This window comes from Drosophila miranda, chromosome XR (assembly GCF_003369915.1).
Source record: "Drosophila miranda strain MSH22 chromosome XR, D.miranda_PacBio2.1, whole genome shotgun sequence".
Lineage (NCBI taxonomy): Eukaryota > Metazoa > Arthropoda > Insecta > Diptera > Drosophilidae > Drosophila > Drosophila miranda.
Window position 1 is genome coordinate 39,306,766 of NC_046674.1, and position 7,077 is coordinate 39,313,842.

At 39.9% G+C, this 7,077-nt stretch overlaps 1 long non-coding RNA gene across 1 annotated transcript; it reads right to left on the reverse strand.

Moving 5' to 3' along the window:
* Positions 1–675: 675 nt before the first annotated feature.
* On the reverse strand, positions 676–1,308 carry LOC117186547. The gene is made up of 2 exons (XR_004471563.1): positions 1,135–1,308; positions 676–1,066 (listed from the first exon to the last, which is right to left on the reverse strand). It is a non-coding gene; the product is annotated as an uncharacterized LOC117186547 (long non-coding RNA).
* Between the last annotated feature and the right edge of the window lie 5,769 nt (positions 1,309–7,077).

Sequence of the window (7,077 nt, forward strand, 5' to 3'; positions counted from 1 at the left end):
TACGTTGCGTGTAGGAGCATAGAAAAATGTAACTGGATTGTAAGGAGTCTTGAAAAAGAAAATATTACCAATAAAATGTTGAAGTTGCGTACATTGATGAAAATTTTACCCATACCTATATTTTACCTATTTTATATGTAAATCGATAACTAAGTAAAATATCTCAAAATCCTTTCACAAATGTAAAACTGAAAATTTCTTTATTAACCCATGCCGAATCATACTTTAAAACTATATTTAAAAGACATACTTTAAGGCAAAAGGAAAAAAATAAGAGGGTATGCGTGATCGAATTCGGAACGTGTGTTACGATCTCTCGGCCACCGATTGGCCACTACGTTTGTCGAATGATGGCTAATATCGACCGGTGAATGTTGGCACGCATGTATTTTAATTCCAAATGTTAGCTTAAGGAGAACCTAGTCGCCTATGCGTATATGGGTTTGTGTGTTGGTTTCGAACCTAGTTTATGTATATCCTTTCGACAACTGCTACCAGTACAGTGCGTTTCGAGGCAATAAGACAATGTCAGAAAGTATCTCAAAGGAAATGAAGAAATGTTCTTCAAAACTATTTTTTATATACTATACTATACATAAGTTTTATTATAGTTTCTCATGGTTCTATAATGGATGTTTATACATATTTGACAAGTATTCTATAGTATTCAACATAGTTGTCCTTTTAAATGAAACTTCATGGCTTTTCCATAATGATTTCATATTTCATTGTTATTTTGTATTTGAAAAAGAAAATCAAACAAAGGCATTTGATTTTATATTTGTAAAATATGTTTTCTTACGGATAAAACCCAATTTTTTGTATTTAAATCACAGGAAATATTTGCAATTTGCCAAATCTTGATGTGCTGTTCTTTTGGCAAGGAATCGCACTGTACAACTTGAAAGCTTGACTCGGGTCGAGCAATGCACGCGCTTAAAAAATAATATTTATATATTTGTGGGCCTATTTGAAGAAGAAAGTGGGAAAAAGACAGCCCAAAAACCGCAATCAGCTCAAAGAATTCATATTGGAAGAGTGGCAAAAGATTCCCTTTGAGTATGACCTACAAAAATTGATAAATTCGATGAAAAAACGGCTCCAGCATGTAGTCAATGCTAAGGGTGGACATACCAAATATTAAAATAAGTTAAATATATTAAATAATTACGAAGAATTTTGAATTTAAAAAATGAAAATATTTTGTGTAAAGACTTTCTTGACAGTGTCAAAAATGAGTAATCATTGTTTTTGTTATTTTTTAAGTTACCTATTTATAGTTTTGTTATTTTTTTTTCACTAACTACTTTATAATTAATCCCTGAATGGTTATGAATTAAAAAAATTTGATAAATTTGAACCAAAGGCCATTATTTTCTTATCCAAAGTCAAAAAATTTAATTTATTTTCAGTGTGTAAAGAGTTTCTTGACATACTGTATGTTAGCGACTGTGTAGTCGGGTCTTCGGTTTTGACGAAGCTAGAGGCAGGCATACTACTCCCAGCAAACCCCAACAAAACAAAAAAAAAAGAAGCAAAACAATACAAAACCCATATTTAAAACCCAATCCTTTGTATGTGTACAGTTGAAGTCGACCATGTTGAATAATCTTAATGTAACGTATTGATGTATATCATAATATGACTACGAATATCCTATATGTATAAATCGGTTCCATCCGCTTGTAGGTGTGGTTCCTTGCCTAAGTTCCAGCTCAACCTAAGAGATAGACTTGGCCCCCAGCTGTGGGTCCTGGGGTGTGGGTCCGTCATCAAAAGCAAAATCAATTTCCTTTCAATGAGTATAATGAATCCTTTTCTTTTTGTTTTGTTTGTAAACATCAAAAGCTTTCGCCTAAAGTTATATATTACCATATACATATATATATATTTGTGATACATATACTTACATGTTTTTTTGTTTGTGTGTTTAGACTAGAGGAATAATTTATAAATTATTGTACTATAATAAAACAACAAAATCCATGAAAGCAAGTTCGAAAAAAAACAACCATATTATGGGATGCCGGGCTTCGAAGTCCAAGGTAGAGTTTTTAAGACGCCCTCCAACTCGAAGCAAACCGCAATCATCTAAAAATGGCGAAAGCGAGGTGATCGAGCTTGAAGCCTTGATGTCCTTTCGGGTTTCCAGGGCTCCTATTTCAGTAGATAGACGAGACTGCTAAGTAAGGCGAAGAAGCAGTTCGGAAGCCTCCACAGTTATTCCATACTTTGGCTGGCTGGCTGTCAAGTATGTAGGTCCATACTTCCAAAGATGAGTATTGATGAGCTCAACTGGTAATGATCATCGAAAAGTATTTCAGCAAGTTTAGATTGGTACGTTCAGCCAAGACATTCCAGATGTGAGTTCCTGAACAACAAAAAGTCTATTAGCGACAAATAGGTTGAAGTTGGATGGCTGATTCTTGATCCAAGCCAAAAAGACTGTGGAGTCACACCAGCAATAATAAGAGCAATTGAAGTTTATCAAAGACACTTCATGCATAAGATGAGCGAGTAGCGCTGCACCGCATAATTCCAACTTGGGTAATGTAATTGTCTTCAATGGCGATACACGAGATCTGGAAGATAGAAGATTTGCCTGGACTCCATTGCCGCCTTGCGAAACAGCGTAGATTGCATTTTAAGATTGCTGCTTCGGCGCAGGAAAGAAATTTGTTGCATAGAGTCAAACTGCTGAATAAAGTCCATCGAAGTTGTGCGTAAGGAGGCTTGCAGACTTTCATCCCAATGAAGCTTTTCTTTCCACAGCTGCTGTAGAAATATTTTTGCTTTGGTAATTACTGGCCTTATAAGTCCGAGTTGATCATAAAATCGCGCAATAGATGACAATACAACTCGCTTAGTTGGTTTCGAAGGGACTTGATTGGGACAGAATGAAAATAATAGCTCATCTGAAATCATCGTTCGTTCTCTTTCGTAGTGATCAGACGCGTTTTTGGTTTGCGCGCCGCATTTTTTCCTTTTGTTTTGAATAAACAGCCGGTGTTTTCCTAAATAAACTTTAATTAACTTCCTAACCAGCCAACAATCTGGAAATCTATTCTATTCCGCGAGTGCAAGCCTTTTGATTTGTGTTAAAACATTATTTAAGTTTTTATTTTTCGGCGTCGGCTTGTCGTGTTTGTGTTGTTGCAGTGAGTGAGTACGCATTACATTGCATTGCAGTCCGCACTCGTCTGGTAGCTTTTGTTATGTTATCACTCTCTCCCTATCACCTAAACTTAAATAACTGTTCTTTCTCTCTCGCTCTCGTAACTTTCTGTTCAGTAGCTCTCTCTCTCTCTCTCATTAGCTGCTGCTGCAACTGTTCTCCTCTCCTCCTATTAGCGTTTGTCTGGCACACTGGTTTGATAGCCATTTGTTTTGAAATATTATTTGATTCTAATTTTGTTCAAATTTCTTATTATGTAGTTTTCTGTTGTATGTGCCAAAAAATCATGCAAAAAGCATTAAGGATTTTCTGGCCTTGTGAGTGATGCCATTTCAAAGCGTAATGGTTTGCACTACAGTTGCGAGGCATGCCGTGCGGTGGAGAAATACATGGTGGCTTTCATGAGGCAGACGCGGAAGGGCTTTAAGGAGCTGACCGTTGGCTTTAAAAAGCAATACGATCGGCTCCTAGCCATGGAGTCTCAATTTGACTCTCGTTTGCCACTCCAAGGGCAACGACAGCTGCTGGCGATGCAGATTCGGTAGCCGAATTCATCGCCTCGGAGAATGTGCAGCCAAGTACGTCTGCAGCGTCCGTGTCCGTGGTGTCCGCAAGTTCGCTAGTTGTCCCGTCCATCCCGATCCCACCAGTAAATAGACGTTCCGGACCTCCGGATATTGCCACCACAGGTACTAGGCCTGTGGTGACTAAACCACTGGTGGGAGTCCCACCAAAACGACAAGTTTTTGTCTCACGGCTAGCCCCTGACCTCACATCTAATGATGTAATTGGTTTTATTCAAAGCAAAATAAAAGCCGTGGGTTTAAAGGTGGAGAAGTTTAACTTTTCTTATGCCAGGGAGATAGCCTCGTTTAAGATAAGCATCTCCCCAACTCAATTTGACACCATTTGCTCTGCCAAATTTTGGCCGGAGCATTTGGTGGTGAAGGAGTTTAAGGCTAAGAAGAAGAATTGGCCCCCCATATCCCTTAAAAATCTTTCCAGTGTGCCACCCTCAACCTCAACTTCCTCTTCCTCAACTTCCCGTCTTGCTTCCACCTTTCCAAAAAACTAACTTCTCTTTTAGTAACCTATCAGAATGTAAGAGGCTTGCGTAGTAAGCTCAGCATTCTTTTCCGGGATAGTGTTGCATTTGCTTCCCACGTTATTGTGTTTACTGAAACCTGGTTAAAGCCAGACATTCTTAGTTCCGAGGTCTTGGCAAGTCGGTACACTACTTTTAGAAAGGACCGTTCGTCTCGACGTGCAGGGGGGGTTCTAATTGCAGTGGACTCTTACTTCACGTCGGAACACTTCACACTCCAAGTTCAACAGGAACTGGAATTCCTGTGTGTAAAACTGATTCTTCCCGCTTTCGCTATATTCATTACTTGCTCGTATATCCCACCTTCTTCGGATATTTCAATTTATGAGCAGCACTTGTCCGCTTTAACCGCTGTTTCTTCCTCGCTATCTGATTAAGATCGTATGATAGTTCTTGGCGACTTCAACTTGCCAGGAACTGTTTGGTCTTCGGTAAACGAGTCTAGTATCCTAGTGCCCATGTCACGACATGACTTTGTTGACGGCTTGCTTGACCTGTCCCTGTCTCAATTCAATCATGTGAAAAATTCCTTGGGTCGATTGCTTGATCTGTGCTTTGTATCAGATCTGACCATAGTGTTGTTAACCCGAGCCCTTCCGCTCACTATACCTGAAGACGCCTACCATCCTACTTTCGAGGTGTCGCTACATATAGGACCAACTGTATTGGATCGGTCGAGTAGGCTACCTGAACGTGTCCGCTGCTTTCGTAAAGCCGAGTTGGCGAAGCTTAATAACCTCATTAGGGATTTTTATTGGTCCGCTTTGTACTTGTGCACTGATGTCATAAAAGGCACAAACATTTTTTACAATGCTCTTGGCACATTTTTTGATTCTTGTGTCCCGCTTTCTTGTCCGACTAGATCTGGAAAACCCCCTTGGTTTACCAAAGAGTTATCCAGTCTAAAAAACTTAAAATCAAGACTTTATAAAAAATTTCAAGAAGTGGGTTCTCCTATTTCTCACTCTCGCTATGTAATAGCTCGGTCAAACTTTTCAGTTATTAATGCTCAATACTATAAGAACTACCTATCTCGATGCAGGATACGTTTTTCTCAGGACCCTAAACAGTTTTACTGCTTCGTAAACAGTAAGCGTAGAACGTCCGCACACCCATCCTCGCTTCTTTATTAATGACTTGCCTTCAGTATTAACATACTCTCGAGTCTTTATGTATGCGGATGATGTTAAACTCTGTGTCCAGTACAAGGACATTTCATTTCAATCTCGCTTGCAATCCGATCTCAATAACTTTCAGTCAGGGTGTTGTGCAAACTTGTTACACCTTAATGCCTCGAAATGCAAACTTTCATCGTTCTAGCCCTTTGTTGGCTCCCTATTCCCTATTTGGTGGTTCTCTTGAGAGAATTACCCTGGTGGATGATCTGGGTGTTATGTTAGACCCCAAGTTAAAGTTTTCCGAACACATTTCTACCATGGTAAATAAGGCCATGGGCGTGCTTGGGTTTATAAAGAGGTGGTCAAAGGAATTTGACGACCCCTATATAACAAAGACTCTCTATACCTCGCTTGTTCGTCCGATCTTAGAATACGGCTCCTGTGTATGGTGCCCTCAGTACAAAGTACACCAGGACCGTATAGAATCAGTACAGAAAAACGTTTTTACTCTTTGCTCAGCGGGGCCTTAACTGGGATGCGGGTGTGAGACTCCCATCTTACTCTAGTAGACTACTATTAGTAAACCTCCCATCCTTAGTTAACCGTAGAAAAATGCTTGGTGTGATATTTATGCACAACTTGATCAGGGGTGACATAGACAGCCCTGATCTGTTGAGCCGCATAAACTTCACGATTCCTATTAGACTGACTAGAAATTTTATACCGTTGTTCCTTCCACTTTGTAGATCGAATTATTCCTTGCATGAACCGTTTAGGGTCTATGCTCGGATTATAATTCCCTCTACCATATTATATCCACCACTAATTCTCTTCCTCTTATTAAATTACTAATCCTTACACACCTTTCTAGTAATTAGTAATTGTAGTGGTATTTTTATTATTATTTTGATTGCATGCTTAGTTTCTTAGTAAGTTTAGTGCTAATTTTCCTCGAATGTTAGTCTAACAGCCATCTTTCTTGCATGTTCGCTTTCGGTTCGACTACGCACCGTGCGTCATGCGGCAGCGCCCCTCTGTCGGTTGGGCGGCAGGAGGGCTGCGTTTTTGCCTGGGATCCGCGCGTAACAGCCTTCTGCTGGTTTCACACGGGCCACTTGACGGTGCAGTAACTGCATCGCCTCTTGAAAGATGCAGTCATTGCATGTCAACGTCCAAGAAAAAAAAAGTGGGATTCCCTGCTAAACCTAGCGTTTTAGTTACATCGCTGCCATCAGTAAATTTAACAAATGTTTCCCTATCTTCACTGGGTGTTTGATCGAGTACAAATGTATGGTTGGAACACCATTTCAAGATCTTTAAATTTCGTTTGGCTAAGAGTCCTGACACCTGGCGAATTATTACCAGCAACTCATTTGTAGCATCTCCACCCGTTAGCAAATCATCCACGAAAATGTCCCGCAGCACAACTTTACAGAAAATTGGATATAAAGAACTCTCGTATGCCGCTAGTTCGTGCATAGAGCGGATGGCCAGAAATGCTGCTGGTTTCGTTCCATAGGTCACGGTATCCAGTTTGAATGGATGAGTCACGCCACAGTATGCACTTCACAAATTTATCTTGGGGCGAGACACGGACGCATCTATACATTTTACAAATGTCACCAGTCAACGCTATACGACCGGTACGAAATCGGAGAAGAGTCGTAACAAACTTCGGC